The sequence below is a fragment of the Amblyomma americanum genome, chromosome 5, assembly GCF_052857255.1.
Source record: "Amblyomma americanum isolate KBUSLIRL-KWMA chromosome 5, ASM5285725v1, whole genome shotgun sequence".
In the NCBI taxonomy this organism is placed as follows: Eukaryota; Metazoa; Arthropoda; class Arachnida; order Ixodida; family Ixodidae; genus Amblyomma; species Amblyomma americanum.
The window spans coordinates 8405573-8424584 of record NC_135501.1 but is presented as its reverse complement, the minus strand read 5'-3'; the positions used below and the strand labels follow the sequence as shown (position 1 = coordinate 8424584).

Sequence of the window (19012 nt, the reverse complement as noted above, 5' to 3'; positions counted from 1 at the left end):
TTTTGCCTCGTGAACATTCATCATCATCAGCCTGCCTACACCCTCTGCAGGGCACAGGCCTCTCCCATGTCTCTCCAACTAACCCTGTCCTTTGCCATTCCATGACTACAGTGCAATGAACGGGACGTAGAAGAAGGACACAGGCAGGGACACAACACAGCGCTGACTCACAACTGAAATCTTTATTAGCTGCCAGCCAGAATAAGTACCCGACTGGCAGCCAGAAATGGAAAGCAATGTACACGTCACAAATATAAAAAAAACTCAAAATAAAGCACACGCTTGTCAGCATTCGCAGTCGAGGTATCGTTTTTCTTTTTCTGACAGCGATACGGAGGGTGCGCTTATACATTCTTCCGGGAGCCTTGCTATCATATGTGCTTCTATAATTTTTCTTGTCAGCGAGTTGGGTTCCTACCCATCACACGGTTCGCACAGCCCCTTGAAATCCTTGAATATCCTTGATATTGACAGTATAAGTTCATGGGGCCTTGAAACTACTTGAATACCCGTGCACTCCTTGTAATCCTTGAAAATCCCGTGGGATTTCTTCTGCTAAAGAAAATTAACGATGTACATCCGCAACTCACGCTGATTTTAAAGTCCCTTTCGCTTACGCATGTCCATGAAAACGAGCTTTGTTGACTAAAGGGCAACATCAGGAAGTTTCGGTTTTAAATCCCGCAGCCCCTATGTCGTCTAGCAACTAATATGCATTGGAAATCCAATCCAATGCGAGGCACATTGCTCGGTCGGTTGGCGTATAGTGCCTAGAATATACTCTAGTGTGCCGTCGACCGAGCATCTCCAACGCGGGACGGTGGCATAGGCAGTGATGCCTGCTGCCCCGGGCCACCAGACGGTGATGCCTGTCGGCACCATGCTAAACCGTGCGGCGTTCGACTCTTGTTCTTTTGCGATGCATTGATTGCTACGATGCGTTGATTGTAATGCGCAGTTCATTTCGCGCCTTGCTTCCGCTTTTGTTGAGTCTTTTCTTCTTGTGAGTGGGTGTTTTGCACCCTAAAGAAACTCCAAACAGGTCGCGAAACCGCGATTTTCCAGACAAACGCCGAAAGAAACGGCTCGTCTCATTACCCAGCGCGTCCGCAGGCCCTGAACGCATCGCGGATTTGGATGAACATAAAAGAGGCAGATCGTCGGGCAAATGGGGAGACTGCGTCGTGCCTCGCCTGAAGTTCGCCCATGTCTCAGCATGGTCCGGCACAGTCTCATAGTGCAGCGCACCAAGCGGCCGGCGGCGGCAGGCGTCACTCTCGGTGCTACTGCGACACCCGCGCTCGGCAAAATAGAAAGGGCTCTTTTAGGCACTTTAGTCGGGTAATCTGTTGGCCTCATGCGCGCCATTTCAGTGAAGTTCGCGTTTGCATTGTGTGTCTAATTTCACAAGATGCCAGGCGGGAAGTGCAAGTTTCAGCTCGCGTGGCTGCAACATATGGACTATCGTCACTGGGTGAGACCAGAGCCAAGCGATCCTTATCGAGCAAAGTGCGCATTATGTCAGAAGACGGTCGACATTGCAACGATGGGGGAATCTGCCTTGGAAGAGCCACCAGAAAGGCGCGAAGCACCGATCTAAAGCTGCAGCAGGTGAGGGCTGCTCATCCGTCGCATGTTTCATGCAAGCGGAAAATCTGACGTCCGAGGCTGCTTGTCAGCATGAAAGCATGGCAACTTCCTCTCGGGCTGCGACAATTGACGAAGACTGCAGAAACCATGATTCCGTGATCGAAGCCGAGATTTTGTGGACGATGAAAGTTGTGTCGTCACACTACTCCTACAGCTCCAGTGGATCCATTTCCCAGCTATTCCAAAAGATGTTTCCAGATAGCGGGTCGCAAGAAGCTTCATTTGCTCCGAGAAAAAATGTGCGTATGTCACGTGCCACGGTCTGCTCCCATTTTTCACTTTGCAAGTGCAACAAATGATGGAGAAGTCTGACAATTTTGTTGTGCTTTTTGACGAAACCTTGAATGAGTACCTGCAAAGAAAACAACTTGATGTTCACGACAGATTGTGAAACAAGTGTGAGGTGACAACCAGATGTCTTACTTCAACATTCATGGGTCACAGCACAGCAGACAACCTTATGCAGAAGTTGACATGAAGAATGACTTTCAAGTTCAGTGCTTGGATATTGGTTCATGTGGCTTGCACACAGTGCATAATGCTTACAGAGCAGGAATGCATGAGACGAGCTGGTCAGTTGACACCTTTCTGTCGAGCTTATTCTCGCTCTTCCACGATGCACCAGCCCGCCGTGAGGATTTTGTTGAAGAAACGGGGAGCAAGCTGCTTCCACTTCCTTTTGTGCCCCACCGTTGGGTCGAGAACGTGCGAGTACTGGAGAGAGCCCTGGCTATGTGGGAGCATTTGAGGCACTACACCAAAGCAGTGAGTGACCATAGGCTACTCTTGCCGAAATGTAGAGCGTTTGAGAACGCCAGTGCTTTTCGAAACGACCGGCTTGCACTTGCGAAACTGAACTTTTCACTAAACGTTGCAATGGTTGTGCAGCCTTTCTTGACTGTTTTTCAGTGATTCTCCAAAGACATTTTTTTAGCGAAAGGGCTTGAAACTGTCTTTAGGAGCCTCTTTGCAAGGTTCGTGAAGTGCTTGGTATTGACAGAAGCCACGAGCATCATGAAACTGCTGCGAATTGATGTTCATGACATTGCCAATTACACGTCACTTGAGAAGGTGGACGTTGGACGTGTGGCTGAGAAGATCTTAAAGAGCGGAAAAGCGAGTACCAAGTGTGTTTTTGAATTTAGGGGCTAGTGTCGGAAGTTTATTGTGAGCATGATCCTGAAAATCGTGGAGAGAAGTCCTCTTAGGTACCCTCTGGTTCAAGGGTTGTCATGTTTCGACCCCAGAGAGATGTCGAAGACGGAAATGTGCCTTGGGAAGCTTAAAGTTGTTCTTAACTGTTGTGTGACAGCAAGCTTTTTTCTGAGCACAAGAGAGATATTGTGTGTGCACAGTACATTCAGTTCTGCCAAGAAAAACGGCATGAACTCCAAAATTATGAAAGAGACCATGAACGCCTTGACGTTCTCTTCGTGCACCTGTTCTCGATGTTATGGGTAGTATTGAAGGTCCTTCTCTTGCTTAGCCATGGGCAGGCTTCAGTAGAAAGGTTTCAGTGTAAACAAGCACATCGCGGTCAAAAATATGGCAGAGCCTTCGTATATCTCGCAATGAGTCATCTGTGAGGCCGTGAAAACACACGGTGGGCTGCTTAACGTTCCAGTGTCGCAAGAACTGAAGTCATCAGTGCGCCAAGCCAGGCATATCTATGCGTGTTACATGGACGAACAGAAGAAGCAAGGTGTAGCGCAGCAGGTAACCTTGAAGAGAAAAGATCTCGAGCTAGAGCTACAGAGCATGCAAAAGAAGAATACAAGGCTCGAAAAAACTCTGAAGTGCTTGCAGGAGTCAGCGGATAGCTTTTCGGAAGACGCCAAAGCAAAAAATGACCTGACTTGTCTTGTTAAGGCCAACAGTTTGTGTCGAACAGCCAAAGAAAAAGCGGAGATAACGGGTCTTGAAAGAGAAATTAATGCGAAAATAGGGCTGCTTTCCTAAGTCATGTGAGGAAATAAAATTGTGTTGACACTCCTTGAATTCTGCCTTTTTGCATCCTTGAAATGTCCTTGAATTTTCAGCCAAATATTGTGTACGAACCCTGGCACAACGCACTTGTTGTACAATGACTTGTAGGCATCGATGTCATCTTCATCATCATCATCACTTTTGCAGTTTCTGCAGTGTTTGGCTACGTGGCCTACTATGGGGCCACGTGAGACATTATAATCGTGCTCCTTTAATCTTTCGTTGATACATCGGCCCGTCCATCCTGTTCGTTGCGCTACAGTCATGGAGTATCGAAACCAACTCGCCCAACAACTTGCCCTGTTGTCCTTTGCCAGCTGCGCCCACCGTATTCCCGCAAACTTTTAATATCATCCGTCCACCTAACTTTCTGCCACCCCCCTGCTAGGCTTACCTTCTCTTGGAATCCACTCTGTTGCCCTTAAGGACCAGCGGTTGGTTATCTTGCCTTCGCATTACATGCCCTGCCCAAGCCCATTTCTTCCTCTTGATTTCGACTGGAATGTCATTAACCCATGTTTCCCTTACCCACTCTGCCCGCTTCCGGTCTCTTTAACGTTACACCTGTCATTTTTCTTTCCATACTTTGCTGCATAGTCTCGCTCGAGGTCTGTGACATCCTGGCAAGTCTGCCACCAGCAGATCCATATGATCAACAAATTGATGGCACCCAGTCAACCACTGTGACGTACGACCCTTTTTGGATGTACGGATATCCATGGGAGATCTGCCGATATTCAGTGGATCTCTCATGGATATCTGACGGAGGTACATATGTAACTACAATGATATCCGAGAATATCCTGGATCTAATGAGGCCATTGCAGTGTCATGCCTTCTGCGCTTTGATGAAGCAGGCCTTGGTGACTCTAGCTAGTAATATATCTGGCAGTTGCCATGGGCTTATATAAAGCCCACAGAATACCCAAAACCAGACATACGTCCGCCTTATGTCAGATGCATGCCTCTATTAAGCAACTAACAGCCACAAAAAATGTATCGGATTGACAATTTTATTAATGAAATTTAAGTTGCTTTGTCTTCAAGAGGAATTCTTCAAGCTAGTCCTACCGGCAGAAGTTTCATGCAATAGTAAGCGTTACTGTGTGCAGGTAGTACTCCCATGGTAGAACTTCCAAAAGGGGACGTTTTGAAAAAACAAACCAAAACACAATACTGTTACTGAAATGGGTAAGGAAGTTTTTAAGTGCAAGATACTGTAAGTAAAAACGTTAATGAAAGGCAATATGAAGAGAATTTCATAATTTTAACCCATAGTTTTGCGCTGCCACATACCAATGCAACTCTGATGTTTACAGAAGAGTTCGATTGGGGCCAGTTGTTACATAGGTGGAAAAACAGTCAAAAAAGACGTGGGACAAGAAGGAAGAATGGACACAACTATGACTGGACTAGAAACTGTAGTGTGCATTCCTCCTTCTCGTCCCTCATCATTTTTGTCTGTTTTTTCGCCTAAAAAGTTGTAAAATACATACAGCACACAAAATAAAATCAAACTAGTAATCTACAATGCCACAGTGCCAACCACAGCTTGCAGAGGTATCTTGCCTTCAGGTTGCAAAGGTCTGAAAAAGGATAAAAAAATATGAGAGCAGGCAGTTTTTTTCGACAGATTGCAAAATAACATATTTCCCTACATATTTCCGATTACCACGTCTGAGAACTGATCAATGCCACCGGCTGAAAGACCGCAATTGAGGGGTATTCGCCACTGCATTCTTGAGTTTTATCAGACTTCAAAAGCCATTCATGTGTTCAGGTGTGTAAGGAGTGCAGTTTTCCTTATACTTTACATATTGTAAAGGCATATTGTATGCGAAGCGCAGGTTGGCTGTCGTTTGTCAAATGGCGACACGACGGACACACTCACAGGTGGCGCTCGAAATCCCAGTAGCACTTGGGGTACCTCTTCGCTGCGCTTGAACTCCTGCCGGTCGGTCCCATTACAGTTACTTCCCCGCTGAAAAAGGAGCCATCCTGGCAACTTACGGGGAGGAAAGCATGGGCGGATCATAATTAGGCTTGAGGCGCTCGACGTGCACAGTTTCGCGCCCCCGGCGACGGTGGTTCGAAGAGGGGGCAAGCGGCGTTGTGCAAGTTTGTTGCACAACGCAGTAAGATCCGTGATAGCGAGAAAGCAGTTTCGTGGCGAGACCGGTAGTGGAGGAAGGCACCCAGAGCCAAATGAGGGCGCTAGATGGGTATGACGCGGGAGGGTCCGAGGAATCCCGATGGTGCTTCTGATGCCATTGGAGCTGTGTAGTGAAAGAGTGGGCAAGTTGCCGGCATTCTTCGGCTTACAGGTGAGCTTCGGAAAGTAATGCGGTCTCGGAAGGCTCAGGGCGATCGATAAAGAAGGATGGTGTCCATGGTGGATGTAGGCTCCCAGCCATATAAGAGAAAGAAAGGAGAAAACCCCGTCGTGTGAGTAGCCGTATTATACGCACACGTGACTAAAGGGAGCACTTGGTCCCAGTTGGAGTGGGCGGTGTCAACGTACATGGAGAGCATGTCACTGAGTGTGCGGTTGAACTGTTCAGTCATGCCGTTGGTCTGGGGTTGATAGGCGCTGGTACAGCGATGAAAGATTTGGCATTGCTTTAGCATGGCCTCGATGGTGTCTGAGAGAAAAACACGGCCGTGGTCACTTCGGGGCGCCGTGACGAAGAACAAGATTGTGCATGTAGAATGAAGCAATTGACATCGTTTGCAGTAGCAGATTTGAGAGCCAACGTTTCGACGTAACGTGTGAGATGGTCAACGGCCACGATGACCCAGCGATTGTTAGCCGAAGTAGTTGGAAGTGGACCATAAAGATCAATGCTGATGTGGTGAAAGCATCAACCAGGGCAAGGTAACTGCTGCAAAGGAGCGGCGGCGGGGCGGGGAGGTTTCTTGGGACGTTGGCAGATGGTGCATGACCGAATGTGCTGACGTATGTAGTGGTACGTACCTCGCTAGTAATATTGCAGACTAAGGCGAGCATATGTTTTTAGTACACCGGCGTGGCCGCATTATGGAGCGGCATGGAAAGAGGCAGCACGGAGGTGTCGAGGGACCATCAACAGCCACTTCCACCTGTTGGAGAGGTAGTTACGGCAGTATGTAAGAGGCCATCATGAACGGCGAAATGGTGGGCTTGGCGGCGAAGGGTCCGGGACGAAGAATGTGGTGAGTGATTTTTCAGGACGGTTAGCAGCGAGGTGATCCAAGGATCCTTCAGTTGTTCGGAGAGCATATCAGGGACGTCAAATAACGAGAAATCGTAGGCACAGACGAGGGCAGAGGCTGAATCGCATGGGAGCAGTGAACGAGAAAGGGCGTCGGCGTCCGAGTGCTTCCGGCCAGAGCGATAAATGACATGAATATCAAACTCCTGGAGACGTAAAGCCCAGCGGGCCAGTCGGCCGGAAGGTTCTTTGAGGGAGGATAGCCAGCAGAGGGCGTGATGGTCTGTGATGCCATAGAAGGGCCGTTCATAAATGTAAGGTCGGAACTTGGCAATCGTCCAAATGATGGCGAGATATTCTTTTAAAAGCGTTAGCTCTTACTCATCACGTTTCGAGATTTCATGGGGTCTGCTCTGAAGGATGGACGGACACTGCTGAACCCTTTAAATCGGGCGGTGGCTTTAAAATCTACTTTTCCTTCACTGTCCGCCCCAGTTCCTTGGATAAATCAGCCTGCTGCTTTCCACTGTAGGGCTAAGCCCTTTACAGAAAAGTATCAAGTGTTCAGCCGTTTCCTCCTCTCCGCACGCAACGCACAACGTGTCTATCTGGTGGTACCTGACTCTATATGTCATAGTCCGCAGAACTCCCGTCCTGGCCTCAAACAATGAAGAGCTTCCCCTAAAATTATCATAAATATTTTCTTTGGCAATTTCCTGCTTAAGAATCCTGTATGTTCCCAGTGCTGATTTCGTCAGCATCCCTGTTTTCCACAGAGCTCTCCGTTTCATTAACCGATAATTGCTGACTTGCCCCCTACTGCTGTCCAGATATTTGCTTGTCAATTTTATAGTTCGCTTTCTCCATTTCGTGCCAACATTCCTTATGTACAGGTATCTGAGAACTTTCCTAGCCCACTGCTTTTCCCCCATTTTTCTCAATCGCTCCTCAAATGCTATCTTAGTGCTAGCTTCTCTGCTCTCGAACGACGCCCATCCCATATCACCCTGTACCCCCTGATGAAGCTAACGTCCCTACACCACGTTGTTTAATTTCTAACCTTGCTTGAATATCTGGTCTCATGCACAGGACCGCATTACCGAAAGTCAGGCTAGGGACCATCACCCCTTTCCAGATCCCTCTTACCACTTCATACCTATTGTAATTCCACAGTGCCCTATTTTTCATGACAGCTGCATTCCTACTAGCTTTATTTATTACATATTTTTCATGCTCTGTCAGATACTCGGCACCGTTATTTATCCACACCCCAAGATACTTGTACTCATCCACTACTTCTAGCGTGAAATCCTGTATTCTATGCTCACCGCCCTCATCATTGAAGGGCCACAGAAAGGGGTGTTTGAGCTTGGCTTTAAAATACTTGCACTATGTAGAGTACAGGCCACCGAGCGTCCATGCCGCGTACAAGACCTCAAAAGCGAGCGGGAAATTTACAATAAATTTTTTAAAATTCCCGCTTTCGCACCTCGCCCCGACGCGCGGTGCCGGGCGTAATCATTGGTTCACAGCACCAAATTTTTTCAGACATCACGCGCTACCGTGGCCATGGCCACTGCGCGCACGCCGCAGCCGGCAGAGGTAGGGGAGGGGCCAGGTGAGTGGGGCCGGTGGAGGAGTGCCGCCGTTTTGGAGTGCGAGAGGAGAGGGAAAGGCGCGAAGACGCGGAAGTTCAAATTTTGTCTGCGTATAACCCACAATGCGCATTAAAATAATTCTTGCTGGAGGATAATTATGAACCGTCATCTTTTAACATCCCAGACATGTCGCACCTTTATTGAGACCCCCTTTCTGGGTCCCTTTAAATTTCATGACTGCAGGCTTTTCCTTACTAAACTTGAAACCTAATCTATCTCCCTCTGTACCACATATGTCTATCAACTTCTGTAAATCTTCCTTGTCAGCCATTAGCACTATATCATCGGCATATATTAGTCCCAGTAATGACTGTTTAATCCATTCTCCTTGCTTGAAAAAAGAAAGATTGAAGCCTAGTCCGCTCCTCTCTAGCTTAGTCTCCAACCCTTGCAGGTACAACATGAACAACAAAGGAGACAGCGGACATCCTTGCCTAAGCCCCCGCTGTATCTCTACAGGCTCTGGCACATTTTTTTTCAGATTTTATAAGCATTCTGGTACCTTTATATATATATTTTAAAAGATTAATTACACCATCTTCCACATCCACTGTGCTCGGTATGTCCCACAGATACTCTTGAATAACGTTGTCATAGGCTCCCTTAATATCCAAAATGGTAGCCATAGGGGCCTGTGTACCTTTTCAGCGATCTCTATACACTGCGTCAATGAAAACAGATTGTCCTCCAACCTCCTTTGTTTCCGGAAACCATTTTGTAGCTCCCCTAGCACCCCCTCGTTACTTACGTCAGCTTTGTCTCCCTTTCCCTTATATATCATGTTCATTCTACTTAATCGCCATTCATCGGGGACTTTCCCATCCACTATCATTTTATTCACTACCTGTATTAATGTTTGCTTGGATATTGGTCCTAGCTTCTATTAACATGATCAGAATACCGTCTGGTCCTGTTGATGTGCCACTAGGAACCTTCTTCTCTGGCCTTTCCCACTCTCTTTGCTCAAGTGAAGCTATTGCAGTAACCGGTCTATCCTCCTTCAATAAATTATGTGCAACATTTCTTTAAATTTTTCTGTCATCCTTGTTCCTATGTGTTTTATCACTTCATCCCCTTCTAGGCGAATACCCTTATCTGTAACAATAACCCTTTGCTCTAGCCTAGTCTTATTACTCATTGCATTTAGATGTTTCTAGAATTTTTCAGCTGCTTTTCTGTCCTTTTTATTTACTTTTGACATCCATTGGGCACCCTTCTAATTTTCTCATTAATCAAATAGGATCCTTGAAGGTATTGGTGAGCGCTACCAAAATACGGAAAGGGACGAACACACAAGACAAGCGCTTTCTAACAACTGTTTATTATCTGAAGGAGCATGCCTATATACACATATTAACGTCAAGTCATACACAGAAGAGGTAAGAGCACACGACGCTGACAAGAGCGATATGAAGGAAAAATATATGATAATAAAATATCAACACGTGCCTTTACAACAGCCGAAGATTGCTATTCCTGAGGTAGTTTAATTCGGTTCTCCCTAGCATCACCGAAGGGGAGCTGATGCATTGGTTATCTGGAGCAACGTGCATAGCGAAAGCTTCGATAATTTCGCGTTCCCGTCTGTTTCTGGCCCTACCTATTACCTTGGTGATATTTAGCATCGGGGTGCATTTGCACTGTGCGCAATGTGGTGCCAGGTTTCCTGATTTCGCTACTTGCTCGCATAATCTTTCGTGCTCTCTAAGCCTCTTGTTCAGGCATCTGCCCGTTTGCCCCACGTAGGTTCGTTGACAGCTAAGTGGAATGCTGTAAATGACCTTTTCTTCACACTCTCGATAGGTGATGTCGTGTTTGACGTTGCACCCAGGTTTCTTTTTGTGGTCTTCATTCTCGTTAACCTTTTTGCACATTCCAATGAGCTTATTGGGAGCTGAAAAAACCACCTCAACTCCGTACTTGTTCGCTGTCTTCCTTATTCTGTGGGAGATGTTGTGAATGTATGGCATCACAATGGGGCGTCCTTCATAGCTCGGTTTTTTATTCTTATCGGACCCAGTAACTTCCCTTAGTAAGCATTCTGCAATGCCGCCAAGTAACTGCTCAGGATAGCCACAAGCCCTCAATCGGGAAACCTGTTCAACAATGCTGTGACTAATCGAGTGGGGGCATGATTTTTTTATAGCTAGTTTTAGGCAAGAAGTTACTACAGCTCGTTTAACAATTTTAGAATGACCAGAATCAAATCGCAACAGTGGTTTTTCTGCCCTGGGCTTATAAGCCCAGCAAGTGTGGTTGTCGCTGCAAGTCACCAGCAGGTCTAGGAATCTAATCTGGCTGCCCTGTGGGGTTTCAGATGTGAACTCAAGGCCAGGAAAAACACTCTTCCATTCATTAAGAATACCTTCCACGTTTATGGAGTCGGTTAGGCTGTTGGGAAGGATGCTTCCCTTCTACACTTTATGAAGGTATCCCATTTTCTGTCTACTTCTACTTCTGGTTCCCCCCTCTTCTTGGAATATCTGTGTTCCCTGGACGCTTCCTAACGTTTCTGTATCGCCCTCTTGGCCTCCTCATCCCACCAACTCTTGGGTTTGCGTCTTTTCCCTTTTAGCTTTACTTGCACCTTAGCTAGCTCTAGGTCCAGTAATCGAGTTAATTTGGTATAAGTCCATTCACTATCCTAAAATTACTTTCTCAATTTGTTTGGCTGGTGCTTCCAATTGCTTTTCTCAGTAAATATTCCTCTCTGATTGGGGGGGGGGGGGTTCAGCTTACTTCAGTCCTACATTGGTTTCAACTTGATACGCTTGTGGTCACTACCTAGCCTTCTGGAACCATGTCATCTATGCTCATTACCGCTAATCTATATACATCCTCTGTGACATTAGTGCATAATCTATCGTTGAGTGCAGGCTCCCTGCCTCCCATGTTATGAGCCCTTCACACTTCTCGGTACTGTTGCATACAACTAAATCATGCCTGTCAGACATGTCCTGCAGCATGCTTCCTGTCGAATCTGTGTACCCATCCAGGTCTTCTATTGTGAAATCATGCCGCCTAATATAATTATGTTGCCCTGTCCTCTTAGCTCATCAATGTCGCTTGCAATACATTCTAACATTTTCCTGTTTTGCTCTTTGGCATTAGCTCCTGTCCACAGGATACAAAGTCAAGGAGTGTTTGCTTCCCTGCCACTTTTCCTTTTAGCCATTAATCTTCCTTGCATTTGAGTTTAACCCTTTGAAAGTTCATACTTTTATGAATCAATGCCCCAATTCCACCCCCTTTCTGCTGCCCTCTGTTCTATTGCAATACTCCCATGCATAGTCTGGGTTACAGGGTGGTTGCTCCATGTCTCTAAGATGCGTTTCCACTAAACCATATACCATTAATTCCTCCTGCCTTAATTGTTCTATTTCCTCCCATTTCAGTCTATTCCTACCACCTTGCATGTTAATGAAACCTATATCTGAATTAACTTGGTGCTGGCATTTGTGTCTATTTCTTCTCCTATGGTTCCATCGTCCCTTTGATCTTGGTTCTTTCTTCTCTACACTGGTTCCCTTAGAGCTCTGGGTCCCCCCCAAAAAAGCTGTTGCCTGGCGACCTATCCTACTACCCACTCTCTTGCCAGTGGCACCACTGTAGTGAATGCCATCTTGTGCAAAAGGGTGGGGCCTGATCTCGTACACTTCCATTAGCCCGTATTTTAGTCGTCGACTCATTAACATATATTACACAGTTAGCCTTAACGACCCTCCTTTCCGTTTCGCCAGCCTGCCTCTGGACCTCTGGTATTGTGCATATGGTCACATGCACACTCTCAGAGGCCTCTCTAAGCCTACGCATCCCCACTTCTGCTTCTCGAGATTCTGGCTCCTCCCCTTCAGCACATCCCTGAGACCAGCATGGATAACGACAAGGTGTTCGCCATCCATGTTGCCCCCACTGCCTCCTGGGATTTGGCCATTGCATCTACCATGCACTTCCCTGACTTGGCCTCCACCTGCACCCGCCTGTCCGCCTTCACTGTCGTCAAAACGCCTCCCTCAACCCTCGCTATGTTCGAGTCACCGACTACCAGAACCCTCCCGCGCTCTAACCGTTCGCTTCCTAACTGCGACGGTTGCCCTCCGGATCGCGCTAGCTAGCCGTCTCTCCCGCCGCCGTACGCTCCTGTCGCAAATCTCCGTGCCCGTTTTTACTTCTCTCTCTTCCCCACTCAAAGCTTGCTGCGCTACAGCGCTGTAGGATCGACAAGCCTCGTCTCCCACCTGACACTGCACTGAACCGGGGTGCCCTGCCAGCCGCGGCCTGAGCGCTTCTACCTGCTCTTCTAGCTGGGCCTGCTTTTCCCACTCTTCTTTTCAGCTCGCCCACAATTCGCTCTAACAGGTCGGCATTAGCCTCCTCCCTCTTAAGCGACTCGGCGACCTGAGTTTTTAACCTACTCCGTTCCTCTCGTTCCACCTTCAGGTCCCCTTTGAGTTCCTTAACCCTAGCTGCCCATTCCCCTTTCAACATTTGAACGGCCTCCTCAAAACGCTTACATAACTTGCATGCGAAGCTAGCCCCATCTGGCTCGGCTAAGCTCCTGAACTCGGTCTTGTCTAAATATCACCAACAGTCGCACTCCTGGGACTGCACTAACTCCCCGTCCACTCACTTTCCTAGCTTGCCAACCCATCGTCCGCCCTACTTACTACGCATCGTAAAAGCCCGCCAAAATTCCTACACAAAAACCTTCGGCACTACACAACGTAAAAGCCTGCCAAAATTCTTACACCAAAAACCTTCGGCACTACGTAAAAGCCTGCCAAAATTCCTACACAAAAAACCTTCGGCACTACGCAACGTATAAGCCCGCCAAAATTCCTACAGAAAAACCTTCGGCACACACACTTCTGCTAGCCTTCCTGCCCTTAAAACGGTTTAAAACTACTGCCCGACAGCATGTACAAGCGCAAATACCAAAAAAGCACCTATTTTTTATTCACATTTCCTGCAGCGCCGTTAAGGCTATTGCAAGGGGGATACAAACATTCAATTTTCAAATATACATCTTACAGCATGCGACATGGACTGAACCTCTGATACAAAAAGGTTATGTAAAATGACAAAGATCGTCAGTGTGAAATCACATCAGTCAACGTAAGGAAATTGAGAAAGCGAAATATGAAGAGTGGGAAAGAGTATCCAAGTACATAAAGCACATCAGAGGTCCGACAACATTGCACGAAAGTTTGCCTCGTACTGGCATTCGATCGCACAGGGAGGCAGCTTGTTCCATTTATTGATAGCATGTGGGAAAAAAGCGTTTGTAGGCATCAGTACGACGCGTCATTTCACATATCTTCCATTCGTGGTCGCATCTTGGTACAAAATGCGGTGGGAGCAAATAAGTTTTAGAGTTAATGGCAGTTTTATTGCAGTAAATCCGGTAGAGAAGTTCTAAACGGCGCTTTTCCAGTAAGTCCCAGTTCAACCCCTGCTTGATGCAGCTACTACGGACATTAAAAGAATACTTGTTTGTGTCAAATACACGCTTCAGCATCTGGAGCTCCGAAAAAAATTGTCCTTCGACGGCGTCACGAGCCAACGCCCTTGATCACAGCGCTATATGTGGCAGCAACCACTCATCGCGTTTCGAGATTTCGTGAGGTCTCCTACCACCCTAAGATCAAAGCGGCATCTGCGGCTGCAACTAGAAAACAGCGCACCTCGCATTGAGACTTGTAGCGCAATCTACAATAGCGTTGTAGAAACAACCACCTGCCGTGTGCAAATGACGTCACAGTCCAATATGGTGGATAGAGGTAGAACTATGAATATGAAATCAGGGGGCGAAATGGCAGCATAGCTTCGGTTTCTCGAATCCAAGATGGCGGCCATTAAGATTGGTTGTGCCCTCTCATCCCTTCCCCCCCCCCCTCACCAAAAATTGGTAGGAAAATTGTCCCGTTACGGGACCGCTACATGTATACATTCGTTCCGCTTTATATACTCCGACAACAACGGGCATGCACCCATCCGGGGACAGTTGTATACTGAATTTAGGCAAATAAAACCATATGGGTTGTGGTATAAAAATAAAACCACAATAATAGGTAAGCATTGTATACATGCAATTACGAATTGAAGCGTTACCATATCGCACCGCAAGCCGAATTCTAGGCCCACCTTGACCACCAAACGAATGAAATTCCGTTTGGGACGTATCTTGAGGGGGTGCAGTGGGTAGACCTGCATCGTAATTTCTCTGATAGATGGCGCTAAACGGCGTGCGTGCACACGTAGCCGAGCATGGTGGCAATCCACCCCGTTTCAAAGGGTATTACATTCCGTTTCTCGACACGAGCGGCGCGTTCGCTTTCTTCCTCTAGTAAACCAAAAGCTAACGCTCGTTACTTCAACGTCTTCCAGACGGTGCCCGCCTTTTTTTGTCAGTGACAGAATAGTTTGATTCCGCCTTGGTGAGGGCGTGACTGGCGTAAGTGACAACATATTCCGGATACCCAGACTTTCGCTGGGCAAGAACTGCGCCCAAGCACACACCGCTCGCGTCAGTGTCAATTTCTGTCGGAAAGGCGGGGTCAAAATGGCGAAGGATTGGGGGTGGGGGGGAGAGAGAGAGACCAGCAGGCAACGTAAAGTGCTGAACGCGGTACAGCCTTGGGGACCAAGACGAGAGGTTTGGGCTGCCGGCAAGAAGCTGCGTTAAAGCGGCGAAAATTATGAGCATAAGCCTATAAAACCGTGAAGTTCTTTTAAGGTGGTCGGTTTGGGGAAGTCAGCGACGGCGCGAAGTTTGGCAATGTCAGGAAGAACGCCGTCCTTAGAGGTGACATGGCCCAATATTATCAGCTGCGTAGCACCGAAGCAACATTTTTTTTTTTTCAAGTTTAGTTGTAGCCCGGCGTCAGTATAAGGCACGTGAGTGCATGCTGAAGGCGCTGCAGATGGGAAGGAAAATCATTTGAAAAAACGGCAATGTCATCGAGGTAACATAGAAAAGTTTCCCATTTGAGGCCACTGAGAATATTATCCACCATTCTCTCGAATATGGCTGGAGCATTGCAGAGGCCGAGTGGCATCACATTGATGAATTTATACAAGCCGTCTGGGGTGACGAAAGCGGTTTTTGGACGGTCAGCGGCAGCCATCGGGACTTGCTGCTAGCCGGAGCGTAAGTCGAATGATGAAAAATACTCCGCTCCCTGCAAGCAAGCCAGTGCGTCTGCGATTCGGGGTAGAGGATAAACATCCTTGCGAGTGATCTTGTTGAGACGGCGGTAGTTCGCACAGAACCTTATTGAGCCACCTTTTTCGTCGCCAGGATAACAGGGGAGGACCAAGAGCTGTGAGAAGGCTGTATAATGCTGCGCTGAAGCATGTCGTCAAAATTGTCACGGATGACGCGGCGCTTACTCGGGGAGGCGCGGTACGGTCGCTGACGCAAAGGGGCGTGCATACCAGTGTCAACTACATGAGAGACGGCCAACGCGCGCCCGAAGGAGGACTGGGAAAGTTCGAAAGATTTTTGGGGCCGCTAGGGAGCCAGACGAAGAGAACGCCCTTCGCAAGTGCTCCTGCCTCGACGCCTCCTTACACCCGGCAAACATCAACGCAGTAGAAAATGGAGTACTCCATCGCTTTCTACTGATCAAGCGGAATCCGTGGATACCCGCTTTAAATCCGTGAGTCTAGATTTCGCCATTTTCTGCCCGTCGGAAAATCCAAGGCAGAGAACGCCGCGCTAAGCCTAGGCGGCGTCGGGCCGTCGGCCCGAAGGAACGCTGCTACAGCTCACGCCACACCCGTGAGGATGGCGGACGCTGACGCGGCGGCGTCGGCTGGAGCCACGACACCGCTCGAAGAGAATCTTCACAGCGATGACAACGCTACAAACAACGCTACCGACCACGCTACCGACAACGCTACGGACCTCTCGCAGAAGAGAACAATCGACAACGGGGGATGGTTCACTGCCAAATACCAGAACTCGAGACTGATTGCCGTTCCAGAGGCCGGGACAGACGCGGCAGACAATTCAGCGCTGAGCCAACCCAAACTCAAGTGAAATCCCATTCGGCGAGAGAAGCTACCTCCTTTGCCAAAAAACGACTTCAAAGTCATCCTTAGACCGAAGAATGGACTCAACATCAGCGAACTGAGCACGCATCAGATGGCCCGGGCTATAACCAAAGCATGCGGAAAACCAGACATCTGCAACGAAGGCATCTTCCTTATACGGCTGCACAACGGTTCCAACATCACTATACTCAGCACGGAAAGCATGGAGACTGCCAGTGCTGTGCAGTGTATTTCAAGTCTACGCTTTGCTGCAAAGAACTATGCAGTGACAGCTTACGTGGCCGCGCCGGACAATTCGTGCAAAGGTGTCATTCATGGAGTGGACGCCGGGACCACGCCAACTGAACTACTATCGCATCTCCGGGTACGTACCCAAGGAGTCAAAATACTTTATGCAAGAATGCTTGGCAAATCCCAAAGCGCGGTCATTACCTTCGAGGGAAAGATCGTTCCGCGCTACGTCTATTACTACGGCGGCGAGATACGTTGCTACCTCTATCGATCATCGCGGCAAGTGTGTTATACATGCTTAAAGGCCGGACATAGGGCGGGCGTATGCCCGACACCTGACGTTGTCGTCTGCTCTAAATGCACCGAGCCAGTGATCGAGGACGGACACTCCTGCGAGCCCAGGTGTGTGCTATGCACGGAAGCGCATCCTACGGGGGCAAAGGAGTGCAAGGAACGCCTCAGGAAACCGAGACCACGGACGAGAAAAAAAGAGGAACCAGGCGGCGGAGACAACGGCGGACGCGGCCGGGCCCGGAAACGCTGGTTCAGCGAGGACTCCAGTTCGAGATCCAAGTCCAGATCGGCATCGAGATCAGGATCAAAGTCGAGATCGGCGTCCAGGACCCGGGAGGATCCAGAAACCAAAAAGAAGCAGGAGCAGAAGAAGACCGCACCAAAAAAGGAGGAAGCAACCAGGGTGAGCTGGAAAGAGCATCTTTTCCCCACCTCTCCCACTGCTCCAAAAAACACAAACACACAGAAAACAGTGATAGGTAACAACGCTAATGGGGAAGCTAACGAGGACGTTCAAGAGCTAAGACAAATAATTCAGACGCTCAGGGCAGAAAACGCCGAGCTGAGACAGACACTAAACGATCTGATAGACGAACTAAAGGCCCAAAGAACAAGGCAGAACAGCACTAACCCGCAAACAGACGAAGCTCAGGCGACAACTATAGGGCGCCAGGAATTTACAACTGCCATGGTTGCTGTTAACAATGCACTGGCAAATCTTAGCAACCTCATCTCCAACATCCAAGACGAGACGCGCAAGGATAGAGAGCGTCTAGTACAATTCACAGCCATGAAATCCAAAGGAACACCCTATAACAGGCCATCCCAGTATGGCGAGCAACCGTAAACGCTCGGTCAAGTTGGAAACCCTTGAAATATGGCAGTGGAACTGCCGTGGGATCCGCCGAAAGCAGGGTCTTCTTAAACAACACATCACAAATTGCACCTCTCCGCCAGACATAATCGCCCTACAGGAAACCGGCTGCTCACTCATTCTCGCGGGGTACTCAGTCTACGAGGGGCAGGGGCAAAGCAAGGTCGCCACGCTGGTTGCAAAAGCAGTCACCGCAATCAGACACGACATCGACGGAACGGACATTGACCACGTCCTTATAGAAATCATTACCCAAAAGAGAAGCCAAGAAAGCACCTTCCTACTTAACGTGTACAGCCCGCCAAGCCAGAGGAAAGCCAATTTCAGCTACCTGCTAGGCAAAGCAGAAGAAGCAGCAGGCAAGAACGGTATCGTTATTCTGGGGGACTTTAATGCCTGGCATAAAAGTTGGGGCTACGTTCGGGAACCCCGAAAGGCAGGGATCTAGCCAGGGAAGCTGATCGTAGAAGGCTCACCCTCATCACTGACCACACCCAACCCACGCGAGTGGGGAACAGCATCAACCGAGATTCGTGCCCAGACTTATCATTTGTCAAAGGGGTAAGGCACGCAAGATGGGAAAACGACGGCGAAACTCTAGGCACTGACCACTGCATCCTGCGCATCCATATAGAAACCCTCCCGATCAGGCGACAACATGGCCAGGCTAGACTGACAAACTGGGAAGCCTATAGGAAATCCAGGGCGCAGCATGAAGACGCTGAGATCACCGACATAGAAGGCTGGGTCGCAAGAATCAAGACAGACTGGCGAAAACTAACCCGAAAGGTCGCCCTCACTACCAACACACCCGAGGTGGACAAACATCTCTTACACCTTTGGGACGCCAGACGGGGCCTACTAAAAAGGTGGAAAAGGCAAAAGCATAAAGGGGCGCTCACATAGCGGGAAAACGCGCAACGCCGGGCGTTTCCTGCGTGCCGCTTCCCGCCCAAGCCGGTTTTTCTCCCGCGGACAGCCTGCTCTGCCGTCCCGCGGAGCAATGGGTTCGGTACCTATTTTTCCCGTGCCGGTGACCACAACAGCCAATGGGCGCCGACCGTGAACCG

The 19012-nt window shown here is 48.5% G+C and overlaps 1 protein-coding gene and 1 pseudogene across 1 annotated transcript in view; both read left to right on the top strand.

Annotated features, from left to right (window-relative positions):
* LOC144132260 (uncharacterized) overlaps nt 1–19012 on the top strand; it is a 364547-nt gene that overhangs the window by 281520 nt on the left and 64015 nt on the right. The window lies entirely within an intron of this gene.
* Nucleotides 1177–3609, top strand: LOC144133324 (uncharacterized; annotated as a pseudogene).